This window comes from Bicyclus anynana, chromosome 12 (genome assembly GCF_947172395.1).
Source record: "Bicyclus anynana chromosome 12, ilBicAnyn1.1, whole genome shotgun sequence".
NCBI lineage: Eukaryota > Metazoa > Arthropoda > Insecta > Lepidoptera > Nymphalidae > Bicyclus > Bicyclus anynana.
In genome coordinates this window covers 7,609,544-7,628,264 of record NC_069094.1, presented here as the reverse complement: position 1 = coordinate 7,628,264, position 18,721 = coordinate 7,609,544, and the positions used below count along the sequence as shown (strand labels likewise).

Below are 18,721 nucleotides of genomic sequence, written 5' to 3'. Positions count from 1 at the left end.
GAACCGTTGAGGAGTTCCCTTAACTGTCCTTCGTCTTCATCACCAGACCCCTAAAAAGTCACAACCCATCTAGGTAAAGTTCTCTTCAATACAAATTAATCAAGCCCAAACAAAAGGGAAGTGTTGTAAATTGTTGACGAGTTCCATCGTCTGTATTTCAGTTCCACCATCAGACCAACTTCAGACCTTCATGAAATAATTAACGTTATAGCCGTCTCTACGATTTTCGAAAGTGACCCTCGATTTCTCCAGAATGCCATCATCAGATCCTGACATGAAAAAAATGGGACCACGCTGCCAAACAAGAACTGAAAAATCAGTCCACAAATGACGAAAATATCTCTGAGCTTACTTAAAAAAACATACATACAGCCGAACATTGAACCTCATCCTTTTTAGAAGTCAAATTTTTCAAAACCGATTCCGTAGATTTACCAGAGATTACCCTCTACAAATTAAATAAAAAATAATTTTAACTCATTAAAATATTAGTATAAATGGTTCATGGTTTTCCACTTACTACCAGGTGTGCACTCCAGTCCATCAATTAATACTTAAAAAAACAACATAAAATATCACAATAAAATGAAAAATTATTTACTATGATAAGTTACTACCATTTTTCATATTCACAGTTACAATGCATTTTATCCGGAAAAATAAAATGCATGCTTTCCGGCCGTCGGATGGTATACTCATATTTCATCATTCTAGTTCCCGCCATGATATCAGCGTGACATCAGGAAGCTTACTGTATCGGAAAAACCACAAAAGCGTGACATGCGTAGGTATTGTTAAACGTTTTAGAAGGGCACCAGAAGTTCAACAATGTACCGCTGAGATCAGCAGGGTTATTATGTAACTCGATGTACGATTGAAACAATCAGTCACTACATCGTTTTTCATTGTATTTTCGTTTGTGCTATCATCTAATATCGTATTTTCAAAGAAATCACATCATCATATCAGCTGATGGACGTCCACTGCAGGACATAGGCCTTTTGTAGGGACTTCCAAACATCACGATACTGAGCCACCTGCATCCAGCGAATCCCTGCGACTCGCTTGATGTCGTCAGTCCACCTGGTGGGGGATTGACCAACACTGCGCTTACTAGTGCGGGGTCGCCATTCCAGCACTTTGGGACCCCAACGTTCATCGGCTCTTCGAACTATGTGCCCCGCCCATTGCCAATTCAGCTTCGCAACTCGTTGAGCTATGTCGGTGACTTTGGTTCTTCTGCGGATCTCCTCATTTCTGATTCGATCACGCAGAGATACTCCTAACATAGCTTGTTCCATCAAATAAATATCTTCATTTTAGTTATTTTATAAAGTGACAGCACTTAATGTAGTGGTGGTAGTAGCGAGTAGAAAATATATATTTATTCACGTAATTTCGTTGAGATTGCCGTAAAACAATAAAATCACCAAAAATCTCAAAATTACGTAGTCAAGATTATTTCGTTGAAATAACTATATTAAATGATCACAAGTACGACAATACGATGAAAAACGACGTAGTGACTTATTCTTTGAATGGTACACCGATTTACATAATAAGCCTGTTAGACCTTGTTTTTATTGTAGGTATTTCAATTTCAATTAGCACTAATCTACCTGCTGGCCTATTCACTAATTTAGTGTTTATTAACAACCTTCACAACCTTGTGTCTTCAAGCACTGAGGAATTTCGCGCTCTATCTGCTTATTATTCTTTAATCTGTGCCTGCGACGTTTTATTTAGCTATATACATATGTATATATTTGTAAGTTGCATAGGTCCGCGTTAGGCAGCAACGACTTCGTCGTGAAAAAGCTCGACGCTGACCATGACAATGACTCACATGACCATAGCGTGGCGTGGTCAGCATTAGGCAAAACTTTGTATTTGGTAATAATGATTCTGTTCAATAAATAGGTACTTATTTTATGTATAAAGCCTATTATTGGCCTAACTCCTCTCATTTTCTTAGAGAAGACTCGTGCTCAACAGAGAGCCGAACATGGGTTGCTAACAATGATAATGATGTATAGGTACTTAGTCAGTTTATTTGATACTCAGCGAACTATCGCAATGCAACGAGCGACCTAAACATATCTTGCTGACAACTGCGAAATCCAACACCATTCATACTGGGTATGCTAAGTCATCTCGCTTCACATTGCATGAGAATAACATATTGGGTAATCATACATGTACCGAGGCAAAGAATCGACGTCTAAACACTAATAAATTAAATATAAATAAATAAATAAAATGAACGCTCCCAACAGTAACGTGCATCTGGAAGCCATGAAAGTGGTGCCGTTAACTAAAATTTTTCTCATGGTCATTATCATCACGCTGTTACTCATGATAGCCTATTACGTGTGTGTAAAATTTTGGGAAATGTTTGTCAAATACTTGCGCAATGAGATAAGGAATGAGATGAGAGATGTGAATTCTGCAGCTGTTGTTGATGTCGAAAAATAATATTATGTTAACAATGTGTTTGATGTGTTATTAATAAAGTGGTTGGAAGTGTAACTGTGGTTTATCATTTATTTTTAATTTTATTAGGTAGGTAATCGTTCTTATCGTTATCAACCCATATTCGGCTCACTGCTGAGCTCGAATCTCTTCTCAGATTGAGAGGGGTTAGGCCAATAGTCCACCACGCTGGCCTAATGCGGATTGGCAGCCTTCACACACGCAGAGAATTAAGAAAATTCTCTGGTATGCAGGTTTCCTCACGATGTTTTCCTTCACCGTTTGAGACACGTGATATTTAATTTCTTAAAATGCACACAACTGAAAAGTTGGAGGTGCATGCCCCGGACCGGATTCGAACCCACACCCTCCGGAATCGGAGGCAGAGGTCAAATCCACTAGGCTATCACGACTCTTATCGAGGTAGGTACATCCAAGTTAAATTATAGACATCTTTGATGTAACTTATGATTTTTTGTTGGCTTCTTTGGTACGAATAGGTTCTGAATCTACTGTACAGATTTTAAAATTTATGTCACAAATGGAAAGCCACATATATTTTATCCCCATAATCCCCATAAACCCACAGGAATGTGAATTACTCGGGTGAAACCGTAGCGTAAGCCCTCATTCGCACGAGAGCTTTTTCAACGGACATTAAAAAAGCGTTCAAATACAACCAATGCATACCCAAGTATATGTTCACACAACAGCGTTTTTAAAACACGACGTTTTTTTTGTTGCATTTTTAATTTTGGGCGTTTGAAATAGACCATCATTAACTTCATAGTATATTTGAACACTTTTTTAACGTACGTTAAAAAAACTCTCGTGCGAATGAGAGCTAAGTCCTAAATTGGAAAACAACCGCCCTCAAATTACCTATACAAAAACCTTTATATAAAATGCACTTAAAACCCCATCCAAATCAAATCAAAGTCTTGGACATAAAAAAATGTAAAACCAAAAACCTGCGAATCCATCTATCTGACCACTTGAGCTGATTATGTAATTTGAAATTAACAATAATTACTAATATTGCGATTGCTGACATGTGTGCTAACCTTTATACGGAAGCCGGCATATTTATGCAACCACAAAAACCATTTTTTACTGTTACCTGTTACTAACGCTAGCCACAAACGGTCAATTATTCTCACGTTTCTGTAGCACCCACGACTATAATTATTGATCGTGTGTAGGTCACTGCGTACATGACTTGTATAGTATGCTGCGTGGGTACTGCCGTTTGCTTTTCAGATACGTGAGAATAATTGACCGTTTGTAGCTAGCGTAAAATTTGAAGCATTCGCACAATCTCTATTGCCTTTGTTTTCTTTACTCTACGTACGAGTACAAGTACTATTATGTATTGAAATTGAAACGGATGCTGAATCAAACAATACGAGTATCTTAACTTTCTTAGATACCTACTTTTATTTAATTTTTATTAAGTATGTTTTAAATAAATAATTATTTTTATTTAAAAAATATATTTAAATAAAACATATCTAATTATATTACTGGTATGCTTCATTTAAATGAAGTTTATAGACCAGGCGCTGTGAGATATTGAGTATGCAAAGTACGAGGTCCGCATACAGTTTTGTACTCAGAAAAGCATGCAGATTACGATTCTGTAAGCATGTATGAGTAGATTGGCAATTGATGTGATAATGTCATGACAAAAAATTGGATATTCTATAAAAAATAAATAATAAAACTGATACAACTGAGAGATACTTGACCTTAAAGAGGGTAGGGTATAACAAAATAATGGACCAACAAACCTCCTGGCAACATGCTGCGATTTTTTAATGAAATCACATGATTAATATCCTGAAAATCGCTATTTTAAATCCAACTTTGCACGTTAAAAATATTACCTACCTTTTCACCTATTCTATATAAAGTAATAAAAACCATAATAAGTAGCGGATTCAACATTGCAAAGTACTTCGATTAAAATACAAAAAGTCAAAAATTTTTGCAAAAGTGAACGGACCGGATCAACGCTGTACTGTTATAATATAAGGGAATTTATACATATAACGACGGAATTTTGTTTTACTAGTATTTTAAATATTTTTCATTTCTCATACTCGGAAAGTAGTGTTGTTTTGATTTGAGTATTTGGTGGAAAATGCTGCTTCCCTTACAGGGAGGGAATAACTCATACAAATTACTTCCCACCTAAGGGCCGGAATGAACTTTAAAAATAGAACTGCTGTCATTAGCTGTGAAGAGTTTTGTTTTTTTTTAATTTGTCCCCAACTAAATTCGGGAACAGGCAAAGATCGTTGACCATACAGCCTGTTCAGACGTCAATGAAGTTCTAGAGGAAAACTTTTATGTAAAAAGTAAAGTAATTATAAAAAAAAATGCTACGGTCATGTGAGTTTCTAAACAGCCAGTGTAAATTTAGCGCAAACTACTTAATCGGAATAAGCCGCAACAATAACGTGTTGAGTTCCCTAAATAAAATTTGAAAATTCGACATGAAATGGCGGGATACTAATCTGTTACATAACAGTGACGGAGTTAAAAAAAATAGATAATTATTAAAAAATATAATGACAATTAATTTTAAATGTTATATATTATATATATAGTATTTAATATTAAAAAAAATCAAACTGAATTTTGTCTAAAGCTATTTCCGAACGACTATTTGCCGTCTCATTTCTTCTCGCGCTTTCTCTCTTTCTCTCTCCCCAAGATGGTGGATTACATAAACAAGACGTTTTTAAGGTACATAGTGCTATCTAAAGGTTTATTTTAAAAACCATACAAATGTGAACCAGTAATTTTATATTGCAATAAGCAATATAGGTATTTCACCAAAGGAAAAGTGAATTCTATAACATTAGTGGTTCTTCGAGTAGGATGTAACGAGATTTTTACGTAAGTCATTCTCCTTAGAGAGAGCCGCCTAGCGGGGAGTAGTCACAACGTCGGTAAAGCAGTCGTCCAGCTTTTTTTGACTACTGCTTTACCGACGTTCCAAGAGCGGGCCAAATAAATAGACAATAATTATAATTTCCTCGTTATCGAAATGAAATTTCCTCATATTCGAAATGAAAAGTAGAGTGTTTAACACGGGGTAAAAGAATCAATTCCTACTCGGACTATAGTCTAAATACCTCGGGAATTGATTCTTTCCACCCTCGGTTAACAATCTACTATTTTCTTATTATCATAAGGTTTCTTGTGGGGCGGGGCCATCAAGTTTTTTGTATTTGGGCTTAAGTGGTTTCTTATGTCTGTACATCAATTTTCATGATTTGTATAGCATAAGTATCTGATTTATATTTTGTACGTTATAATTAATGAGTTAAATGTTTTTTTTTAATATGTAGTTCTCATATCGTGTTTTTTAAATAAATTCATTATTTCTAATGGCACATTAAATAAAATGATAACTATAAAGTTCATTAGATTTCGACGCTCACAAATACCTGATAAGACGTAAATATACACGGACTTGGTCGCTTATACAATAATTGGACGAAGTGTGCGCAATTTATGTACAAACGAATAGAAACACCAAAAACACGCTGCGTATGTAGACGCCTTTATAAACGAATATATTATTATCTTCAATAATATTTAAGTTTAATTAATAGTTCGTCGCTGATCAACATGGCTGAATAATATTTATTATATGAGTACGTGTCCCCTCGTGACCATAGCGGACAAAATATGGACAAATATTGAATTTTCATACTACGAGTACATACGTGAATATTTTCAGTTAGGTAGTTCTTTTGTTAATTTTATTAATACCTATTTCTTTTTCGGTTAGTTTTTGACGTGACAACGTCTTATAATTCGATGGAGCCGGCTGCACACTCGAAAAAAGATGACGTCATGTGTTGTTCCCTCGCTCTAGGGTTGCCAACTTTTTTTACAAGAAATAAAGTATATTCTGGCCTATAAAGATTATTAAACAGTATTTTAGAAAAATAAACATTTTCTTAATAAATGCAACCATTCCATCAGTATTTTCTTATGACGTTGTCACGTTCAACTATCGTCAGTAAACCGACTTTACAGACAACCGAGTTTTTGTTGAATTTGTTACATTGGCACAAGTTAGTGTTGCCGTTCAGAAAGTTTTGTCTAAATTAATTATATTGTAATTGAACTTACAAAAGATTTTTACAATTTCTTTTTGGTTTTACGTTTTCAAAGTTAAAATTCGATAATTAGTCTAAGATGTGGAAGTAGTCACATAGTACTCTTACATACGCTGGAAAACATAACCCTCCTTTGGTAGTCAAGTAAAAAATTGATTTCTGGGGAAATTTCTCTCTATGTGGGCAGTGAATTAATTCAAACACAGACCAAAACACTGTTTGATGTGGGGAAACCGGACTGTTTCCAATTACCGAGCACGTTTCAACGTTACGATTTTAAGTGCCCACTGGATCGAAAACAGAGCGATGAGTAATTTAACTTTGAGTGTGGATTCTACAATTTGTACATACATTGTCACGTTTGGCATACAATTTATTTTATGTTTAAGTCAGACTTTCGACTCCTATCTTTATCCTGTGAAATATGTTGCGGCATGATGGTAACGAACCAAATCATCTATAAATATTAACAAAACTATGTTAATGACAAGCGTTTGCTGAGTTTCAAAATTAAATATGACGGTGGTCTTTATTCGTACCACCTTTGACTGGATAAGTATATTCGTTTAGACAACAATAATAAAAAATATGGCAAAAACGGGCAAAAATATTTCTTTTTGAGAACTTCGGTTACGTGTGCTGCATCGACGGTTAAAGTTCGTGTGACAGAATTGTTCCCCTAAAAATTATTTATACCATTTAAAAGTTATTTATTTTACCGCGGACAAAGTCGCGATTATCCTCTTGTAACATTTATGTCCAGAGGGCCTATTGGTAGTTTGATACTGTGACGATCGCGTTGACGTAAACGCAAATTTCTAAGGAATTGAAACAGCGCCATCTATTGGCACTACTGCACAACTGTTTCAATTCCATATAAATTTGCGTTTACGTTAACACGATAGTAACAGTATGAAAATATTGAAAACTCACACCAGGCACCCAGTATGACATAGCAACGCATGGGCACTATCTCTGTCTAAAGTGTGCGCAGACCTTTACATGATAGCATTACACAGATTTGAAGAGGCCTCATAAAAATTTAAATCCTCATCTCATTCGTAACTCTCGGCCCGACGCTGTTTACGACACTCGTCTCTCATTTCCTGTTGTTATTCCAGACCTATAAACTTTGGATCAAGACAGTGCTTTTTATACCTTTACTTACCTTTATAAATATATTAGGTACATTGTTGTCTCCAGCCATAAAGATGTTAACTTGTACTTACCTGAAATAAAGAAATGGAAATTATAACTCTTAAAATAAAGTATTTGGCTCCAAGTTTTTTAATTAAATTAAAACTTTTATTGCTACTATTAGCAATAAAGTTTCAAATTGTAAAATTACTGTTTTAACCTACTTCCACAAATGATGCAAGTATGTTTTTTATGTATCTTTACCGATAATACATATCGTTAAATCTGGATCGATTTAAAAAAAAATCTTTTTGATATTTCTGGTTAATAAAAAAAACATTACTGTCTTACCAATTACTAGTCACCACTGTATCACCATCGGCCTTCTTTACAAATCAAATCTAAATCGATGAATCGAATCAATATTTTTTTCATTTTATTTCCATCGTTTATATTCGTAGTTACACTATAATTATTATTTTCTTAGCCGTGAATTATGCAAAGTCTCCAAGGAGACTAATATGAAAATTATTTATTACAAATATGCGGTTGTAATAACATGTTTAATGCTAGGAAACAATTAACTGAATGTTTCGTATAACGTTTTACTACCGTTACCTATTTTAGCATGTGATAACTAACATCAAGCTAGAAAAGTACGACATTGAATTTAACTAAACTAATGAATATTATTTAAACGGGTACATACCACTATAAAAAGACAAGATTTTTAATGTCGATATTTCGACCCAGTTGCATGGATCGTGGTTTTTTTTTTGCAAAAAATGTGCAAACCAAGAGGGCGCCGCGAAAACGCATAAAAACAAAAGCGATGTCGTGAGTGTGGTTTGCCTAAACAGCCAAAAACGCGAGGTTGTGGAAAAAAGAAAAAGAACAAGAATGAGGGTAGATCGATTCTGCCAATAACAGCTGATTTCACTTCGCATTTCGCAACTTCAGTCCCGTTGTGACCACGATCCATGCAACTGGGTAAATATCGACATTAAAAATCTTGTATTTTTATCGTGGTATGTACCCGTTTAAATAATATTCATAGTGAACAACCACGTAATAAGTTTAAAATCATTAACTAAACTTGTTTTTTTTTATCAAATCTAAGAAAATAAATGAAGATGCGATAATAACGAGAAGACAATGTACAACCTCACATTTCTTAACACCGCAATTGACCCACTGTTTCTATTAAGTAACACACTAGTTTTGAATACAATTTGGCAAGATTTTACAACATTCTCAAACCACAAATCAGAAAATATGGAATTTTACCATGTATTTAAAATTATATTTGTTGTATAGATTAATAGATTATGGACTGTTAAATAATAACAGGTTATGTCGAAAGAATCAGATAGAACAACCAGTCTTACTTTTGAAGAGGCAAATGTCTTACGAGTATGTCCAAGCGAAAAGCTTCCACCGACATCTTGAGATTTTAAGTCCGGAGACATTGTGCCATTTCTAGATAAATAGTAGAAAAACTTAATAATATATGTTATGTGAAGAGGAACACCAAAACCACTAAGGTTCGACGAGGTGTTTTCTCTTTCAAACCCTTCACTACGGTGAGTAAATCTGTCCCGTCGGTTTATGAGTTCGTCGCAAGATCGAAGTTTTGGTGTTCGAGAATTCGTTTGTGAATTCTTATTTCGTTTGTAGTTTCGAGACGTTCTAATTGTCGTTCAAAGAATTAAAGTTTCGAATTAAAAAAATATATGTGGCCGACGGGGCGAGAGAGTGCGCGGGTGTGATTTCGTGCGTGCTGGGAAGGGGGGTGCATCAGTCGCGGGTTTTGAACCAACGAGAGTGTGACGAACGAAGTTGCCAAGCTATATTCAAGAGTTTAAATAAAACATTGGGATTGTCGGGTTACACTAGCTGTAGAAAGTTTTTATATAAAGATTTTTTTTTATTCTTTACAAGTTAGCTCTTGACTACAATCTCACCTGATGGTAAGTGATGATGCAATCTAAGATGGAATCGGGCTAACTTGTTAGGAGGAGGATGAAATCCACACCCATTTCGGTTTCTACACGACGTCGTACCGGAACGCTAAATCGCTTGGCGGTACGTTTTTTTCGGTAGGGTGGTAACTAGCCACGGCCAAAGCCTCCCACTAGCCAGACCTGGACTAATTAAGAAAACCTCAATCGGTCCAGTCGGGAATCGAACCCAGGACCTCCGTCTTGTAAGTCCACTACGCATACCACTGCGCCATGGAGGCCGTCAAAACCGATAACAGCTTTTCATGAACTCCTACAACAGTTTCTATGAAAACGCTTGTCTGATGTCTGTATACACCTGTTACCACGGTTTTAAGTCACTGGATGCATGAGGCTCAAGACCATCTGATGATGATGATGAAAACAGTTTTTAGCTGCAATACTAAACTTAATTTGCAATAATAAATTTAAGTCGAATGTAGGCGTCCGAACAGTGTACGTTACAAAATCGGCAAAAATAACTAATGAAAAGCAAATCCCAACATCCCTCAAGTAAGAATGGGTTGTTAGAAACAATAACTAATATTTATTTAGAAAAACACAATTTATTTTCCAATCTCTCTGCACTAGAACCCGTAGGCCCGTAGGGGCCAAATTGATTAAAAGCCGTCCTCAATTACTATGTGCAGTTTGTCGGTGAATTGGTTATACTTGAACGTTATTGAAAACAGCCTTTTATTTTTATGAAAAAGAAATATTGAATGTAATAAAGACATTTCGATGAATGAAAATAATTGTCTACGAAATAACATCTAAAATCGGCAAGGATGTTTGGAACACCATTGTAAAGGAAATGTGAAAATTCTCCATCGATTCCACAGTTACATACATTAAAATTATTCAAACTCAAAGAACGCGAAAATGAGGTGTAATTTGATTTTGAATTAATATTTTTTTGGACAGCTAAATGTTCTATATGATGATGATCCCTATTTAATTTTTTCCAATTTTTGTACGAATTTTCAACTTTATGTAAGCTTATCTCTTTTCGAAAAAATTTTGTCGGCTTACCAGAAATTATTTTATTTCTCTAGAATCGCTTACGACGTAACAATGGATGAATAATACTGAAAAGTTGATGATTCTTTCGATGATTCGAGGGTTTATCTTGATCTAAACGGGAATCGAATCCGGTATTTTCGCTCACGATATTCACGTTGCATCGTGCATCGTGGTTTTACTTTAATGGGGATGACTAAGCTAGCTAAGAAGCTTACTTGAATTTTAATTCATCGATCGTCATGATTCACGAAACAAGGATTTATCCGCGATTTCGTCTACAGAGCTTTAGAAAAAATTAATATGTATGTCCAGTTAGGTGGGTGCAACTTTGAGAAAGAGGTGAAGCGCTGAATCGTAGTCGAAATTCCTCAGAGCCTGATGACAAAAGTCTTCAAACAGTTCTATGTTACCAGTGATGACCTATGGTTTTGAGACTTGGTTGCTAACTATGGGCCTCATAAGAAGGCTCAAAGTCACTCAGCGAGCGATAGAAGGAGCTATGTTAGGAGTATCTCTGCGTATCCTTATAGGAGAAGGGATATGGAGTTTAGACCCACCACGCTGATCCAATTCGAGTTGGCGGACTTAGGGTGACATAATGTTAAATTCGTTAATGATGATGACCGAGACCGACGGCTAAACGTGCTCTCCGAGGCACGGGCTTGTAAAACCACCAAGTTCCCAACACCGGGATGAGAATTGTAACTGAAAATTTCTTAGAAGAAACAAAAGCTCAGTAGTCAATGACCTGATCAAGGATTTGAACGCATGACCTCGTGATACGAAACAACATAGGCTAACCACTGGCCCGAGGTAGTTAATATAGACGACAGTGTCTAATCTCATACAAATCCTTCAAATCCCAAGCCAAATTTCATTCAAATCCTTTTATCCCTTTGTGCATGACTCATGTTACTCGATGCCAGCCGTAGTGCAAACTGCGTCGAAAGAGCAGTGCAGGAAATGGTTTGCGTTCCCTTACTCTAGACCCGTTTACACTTGGTCTCCGTTTTACTGGTCCGTTTTATCGGATACGTTTTTTGTCATCGATGGCGCAAGGAGGAGTATGAGCGACTTCACATATGGTACTTTTAGCATTCATTTTTAGCAGGAGCTTCAAAAGTGGATCTTAAAAAATAGGAAAACCAATATTGAACAAAGGTTTCACAATATTTGTCAAAATAACCTAATTAACATACCAAACTGTAATCAAAATGACTTTGAGTGGAGTCACGCACTTGTGAACGTTGTGTGTAGGGTTTAAGGATTCTTTGACTGTTAACAAACAGTCCCCTATTCCACTCAAGTCACTCTCCCCGCCTATCCCAAGCTCGATCGCCACGAGCATATACTGTAGCCGACCGTATGATGAGCGTACTATATCGCAAGTCGTTCCCGCCAACCGATCGCTACCCCTCTCTAACTCCCTATTCTTTACGGAAACAAGTCGCACCACCTAGCGTCGGCACGAGCCAACACGAGATCGAGCGACGTCATATCTGTCTCAGACTACTATGTTATACAGTAAAGTATTCAGTATGTACAGTTAAAAAAAACGGTCTGGTAAATTATGACATACCGTTTTGTCATCGAATACTGAATTGGAATATGTATCCGTCATGTATCCGTACAATTTTACCGGATAGACACGACAACGTCCATCCTGGTAGAATAGCGGCGGTATATCGTATCCAGTAATGACGGTTACGTTATACGGTATACGGTGCCGATGTGTGAACAAAGTATAGTTTTTGTCGTATCCGTTAAAACGGGTACCGTATACACGGAGACTACGTGTGAACGCGCTCTCGCTGAAGTTATGTTATCGGACACTGCATTTTGCTGTAACAGTCGATAATGTTTTGTTTTATTGTTTTATTACAAACTAGCGAACGCCCGCAACTTCGTATGCGAGAAATTCACTTCTTTACAAATCCCGCGAGAACAATGCATTTTTTCGGAATAAAAAGTGCGGCATGGCTTATATTAGTAAATGGTGCTCCATAAACTCCTCTATCTTCTAGTGAAAGTTCCATAAAATCGGTTCAGACGTAAATAGCCATAAGCATTTGGAAAACATAGTAATTTTGAAATCACAGACAGACGTTTTAATTTTATTTATATGTATTTATGTTCTAAAACCTTTGACAGCCTCCGTGGTGCAGTGTATGCGCGGTGGATTTACAAAACGGAGGTCCTGGGTTTATTTACCAAAAAACCAAGTCGCACTTGGATAATTTTAGCACATAATAAACAATCTAATAACAATATTATCAGGTTATATGTCAATAATAATTAAGAAAACCCAGTTATTTTTTACTGATAGTAATGTTTTTAAAATAAGCCAAACGATAAAATATATTAGGTCTTTACCAAACGATTACGGCGCATGTCTATTGTTAGCAACTGCAAACCATGATGGAAAAGCTAGCTGCTAAACAAACGAGGTTGGTCAATCACTCTAGGGCACTTTTAGACCACACACTTCACAACAGACGGCTACCAAATTAGAGGAGCTTCAATTTGAATGTCTGAGATATCCACTTTACTCCCCGGACCTCGCTCCAACAAATTACCTTTTTTTTCCAATTTTGGATAACTTCTGTGAAAAAATTCAACTCCGATGAGGCAGTCCAAGGCACCTTCAAAGGTTTTATTGATTCTAGTCCGAATAGTTTTTTAGTAAAGGGAGCAAATACCTTTACGATAGCAAAATTGCATAGATAGCAATGGTACATAATTTGATTAAATAAATATATTATATACAATTTGATATGTAAGGGTACAGCTACACGTAGTAACACATGTAAAAAATATTATCAATTAATATAATTTGCAGTCGGGTTAAAACGTGTTATGCAAACACGGCAAATAACTTGATGTGGTCAAAACCTAACATTGTAAATGAATTATTTATTTATATTAGTTCCGGCTAATTTATTTTCTCTTTCTGTGATCATCAACAAGACTGTGAGACCATAAATTCAAATCAGTGTTCATTCAAAATGTATATAACTGCAACGCAAAACTTACTGCAGTAACATTAAATGCTCACAACTTTATTTTATATAAAGACTACTGAGAAAAAATCAACCGATTTCAATAACACAGAAGCAAAAATACCAAACAAGCTATCCAAAAAAAAAAACATACATATAGCCGAACGTAGAACCTCCTCCTTTTTGGGAGTCGATTAAAAAACCTACTAGTCCAGTAATTTTAGGCATTTTATACCCCAATCTGGGGAAAAATTCCTAGTGAGCTGAATTTTTGTATACACCTTTATTACGGCGTTATTACGAAGTTGTGAAAAATCGACATCGATATCGTGCCGGCTAAAAAAATTACAGAGGTCAAAAGGTCACGAAAATCAGTTTTTTGCAAATATTTCGCGACCTATTGCTCGGACGTCAATAGAGGTCATTATAAAAATTGTTCCTCATAAAATTGTCTACAAAAAATGTTTCTTATAGTTTTTCTGTAAAATTAACGGTTTTCCGATCATAGCGCTGAGAAAGCGGCAAGAATGCACTCACATACGGTATTGTATACCGTACACCAAGGCGTAAACTCAATTGCTTTTTAGTAATGTTTGTAAATGTCTCTAAATCTTTTATTTTACATTTAGATGTTTCCAGAAAGATATATTTATCGTATAGGGGTTTAGGTTTTTAGTAAGACGTACTATATCTCATTCTAATGGCCTTCAATGGCAGATGTTTCGTATTTCATTGTTCCCAGACCCGTCCCTTTATACCTGCTACTGCCAGTTAGACTGAGTATACTCATAGCACGCACTCAAATACTTGATCAATCTACATCCATTTTTTTTCAAAAAACCAGGAAAAAACAATGCTGAAACAAAAATATACTCGACTGATAGCCTCAACAAGTATCCACATTGCAAAAAAAATATTCTGTTTCTGCATGCCATGACCGGATGCGATACAACTTCAGCACTTTTTGGGAAAGGAAAATTGAAAGTCATGAAGATGTTTGAAAAAAGACCCGATTTAAACAATTGTACAGAAATATTCCAACAAGAAAATTGCTCTCGAGATGTCATTGTCAATACTGGAATACATTTTCTACTAGCTGTATACGGTGCTCCAAAATCAGAAAATTCAATTGATAATTACAGATAAAAGCTACAGCTTTGCTAAATTAACAAGACAAAGTACAGCTGTAAAATTTCCTTCATTACCACCTACTTCTTTAGCTCAACAGCATATTTTTCGAGCATATTACCAAATACAAACCTGGCTAGGAAGAGACATCGATCCAGAACAGTGGGGTTGGGAGTTAAAAAATGATATGCTGCATCCAATAATAACTTTATTACCACCAGCACCCGATGAACTACTGAATACAATCTTTTGTAATTGTACAAAAGGTTGTGGCGGCAAATGTGGATGCAAAAAAATTGGATTGAGATGCTCAAAAGTTTGTGGGCATTGCCGCGGCCAGTCATGCTTAAACGCCGAGTCAACGAATGATGAAAATGATGAAGATGTAGATTTAAATCAAGAAATAACTCCACTTGACATTTTGTCAGTAGCCAATAACGATAGTGAAGCTGAAAATATTGACAATGAATAAAAAAAAAAATTATTCGCAAAAATTTAGTTTTTTCGATATTTTTCAAAATTTTGATAAAAAAATATTAATTGTTAATTAAAATAAACTTTCATTATATATCATGGATTATGCCTACGGGGGAAACCATGTAAAAAACACGCCTTGCATTCTACCTCGAAGGTGGTGAGGAAACGAGTGCATCGTTACAATATAGTCGCTTTCTCAGCGCTATGATCGGAAAACCGTTAATTTTACAGAAAACTATAAGAGACATTTTTTGTAGACAATTTTATGAGGAACAATTTTTATAATGACCTCTATTGACGTCCGAGCAATAGGTCGCGAAATATTTGCAAAAAACTGATTTTCGTGACCTTTTGACCTCTGTAATTTTTTTAGCCGGCACGATATCGATGTCGATTTTTCACAACTTCATAATAACGCCGTAATAAAGGTGTATACAAAAATTCAGCTCACTAGGAATTTTTCCCCAGATGAAACCTAAAATAACTGGACTATACTGATCGTTTTTAAGGTTAAAATGTATATGATGCGTCATAACTAATAACTGAAAATACTTCAAAGTGTTTTTCTGTATTCTGAGACTTTAAATAACATAGAATTGAAAATTTTGAAAAACTCCCAAAGGTCATAAAATTATTAATTACACTCTCGATCAAGTCATCAATTTTATTTTTCAGTGCGCTTTCATTTGAGACCCCACTCGAGTATATTAGCAGACATTCGGTTGTTCTTCCCCACTTTCAACCCCCAGAACTTTTAAACGGCTCAACCGATTTTCATGAAACATGTCTAAAAATACTCGCACAAAATTAACTTTTCGTGCCACAGACATACACGTCAAATTTATAACACCCCTCGTTTTTTCCTTGAGGTTGACAGTCTATTACCTGTTAATTGCGTTATATTCACTAGAGCAGTGTAGCCATCAAAATGAGATGATCGAACCTCTTTCTCGACTCAAGAAAGTTGTTGAACGGGAAACCGGTTAAGCCGCATTGGCGAAAGTGCGAAGCGCGAAATGTTCGCATGGTTCTTTGTAAAACCATAACGGCACACTTCTAGTTAAAGGAGGTTTGTCATAATGAGAATATATTAAATGGATTTATTCTATTTGCTACAAGGGAAACGAGGACAAGACAGTTGCTTTCATGTAAACGGACTGTATGGAATGATTATCTTTGAGAGAGTAAGAAATATGCCTGCCGACTGTACTACGCGTTTTGATCTCACTTACCTACCTAATTTATTAAGAAGTAATAAGTAAATGTTATCAATAAACTGTTCTATTGGTCTCGTGCTATTTTAGTTCAGATACGGGTTAGAAGGTGTAAAGCTACTCTTACATATGCTCATTTCAAGCACGAAAGCATGCTACTATTGAGCAGTAGCTACTTATTAGCATGTGTATCGCAACATTGCTAATAATGAACATGCTTATTACGAGCTTGCTCAAGAATCAACAGTCGTCGATTTATGAGCATGCTACTTGCTACGCGGGTGGAAGGGGGCGTGCTTTTAGTGCGTCTGAACAGGTTTGCTTATTGAGTATGCTAGTCGATCAGCATTGCTATTCAGTATTCTCTTCACCTTCATCTCTCCCTGTCTAACACGATACTATAGACAGAGAGCGATAGATACTAATTAGCATGTGTAATTGGAATGTTTGCTTTGAGCATACTTATTCAGGAGCATACCTAAAAAAAGCATGCTTATTGCTAGCAAATGTAACTGATGATAAGCATGCTCGTATGGAGCATACTTAATACCACGATTTTAGCATGCTATTTTAGAGCATGTATGACAGTACCTTAAGATACGCGCCTATATATCAAAAGTTAGGTAGGATTTTAATGCATTTAATATATCGCCTATTTACCTATATTTAATATATTTTGATGGCCTTACGATGAATTTACAAGACGGAGGTCCTGGGTTTAATCCCCGGCTGGGCCGATTGAGGTTTTCTTTGGTCTAACTTGTAAAGAATAAAAAAATCGCCGAAGATGGTACACATGTTACTCGAAAAGCAGGTATCGTCTTGTGACTGATTTCTCTCTGGTCTTCTGGCTTCGGACTTCGTTTACATCGTGATAGTCCGTCGAACCGTGGTCGATATAATTCATTCGACATAATATCAAAATAAATAGGTCAGAAAGAAAACCTACGGCTAGAAAGACCTTTCAAATGTTAAAATATTAATTATTCGCGTACAGTAGCTACAATTAAATGATTAAATGATTTAGTTTGAATAGGTGCGTAATACTCGTATCTCGGAATCCAAATACCGGTTGGTTCCTGAAATTCGTACATTGCTACTTCAACTTTTTGTTTTTTTTTCCTTTTTTTTTCTTTTTAAAAAAAAAAGAAAAAAAAGGATTGATAAAGTAAAGGTTGCCTGCTTTCATACAGCAACTGTGGGGTTGCCAGATATAAACAGATAAGTAATATTATTCATATACCATCATCAGATATATAGTCGTCTAATATGTCAAATGAAAGCTAATTTTATGCTTAATTTAACTGTATAAGGTTGCCTTTGATCTAGTTCATGGTTTCCTAGATTTGTATGGAAACTGTGTTTGTCCGCAATTTAACTAGTCAACCTATTTGAACGTGTCACTGTGAACTCAATCATTTATTTCATAAGTATACTAACAGAATATAACAGATGAGGGTATATTATATTTCTAATGCCGGATCTTAGACCATATGTTCTACGACAAATATGGCCCAGTGCCACTTCACTTTGGTAATTTGGGAAGTGGCTGGATGAGAAAGGCGCGCGGGGTCGCGCTATCGGAAAGGCTTATGTCCAGCAGTGGACATAGGCCTTTCCGAGATATCCATAGATTGGATGATGAAAGAAAATAATAATACAGTCTACAGTAACATAAATCACATGCAGCAGATAGATTATTATTGTTATTAAAGATTAGAAGAAGGTCAAAAGGCAGGGAATAGAATTTTTTCACACGACCATGCCGATAAATTGTGCTCCGTACGTAGCAAATATTGAGAAACAAATTGCATCTGCGCGAAGGTAAATGGTGAGAAGCAAAGTTTTCATAAATATTTATTTGAATGAAAACTATACACTTACTAATTTTAAAACTAACAATGCAGATGTTAATTACGGTCTATGGCCTTATACGAGTAGGCCTATGTTGAAATTAGAATTATCTATACCAGTGGCGATGGATGGAATTTTGACGAAAGTAAGCCGTCCCAAAGAAAAGATAGATTAGAAAATAGAAATAGATTTTCAGGTTACGTATGTTTTACTCTAAGATCCGATCTATCGCTGTTCCAAAACTTATCCATATTAGTATAGTGGTATATGCGTGAAAA

At 35.8% G+C, this 18,721-nt stretch overlaps 1 protein-coding gene across 1 annotated transcript in view; it reads right to left on the bottom strand.

Annotated features, from left to right (window-relative positions):
• Positions 1–18,721, bottom strand: part of LOC112042848 (uncharacterized) — a 232,794-nt gene that overhangs the window by 103,060 nt on the left and 111,013 nt on the right. The gene's annotated exons all lie outside the window — the stretch shown is intronic.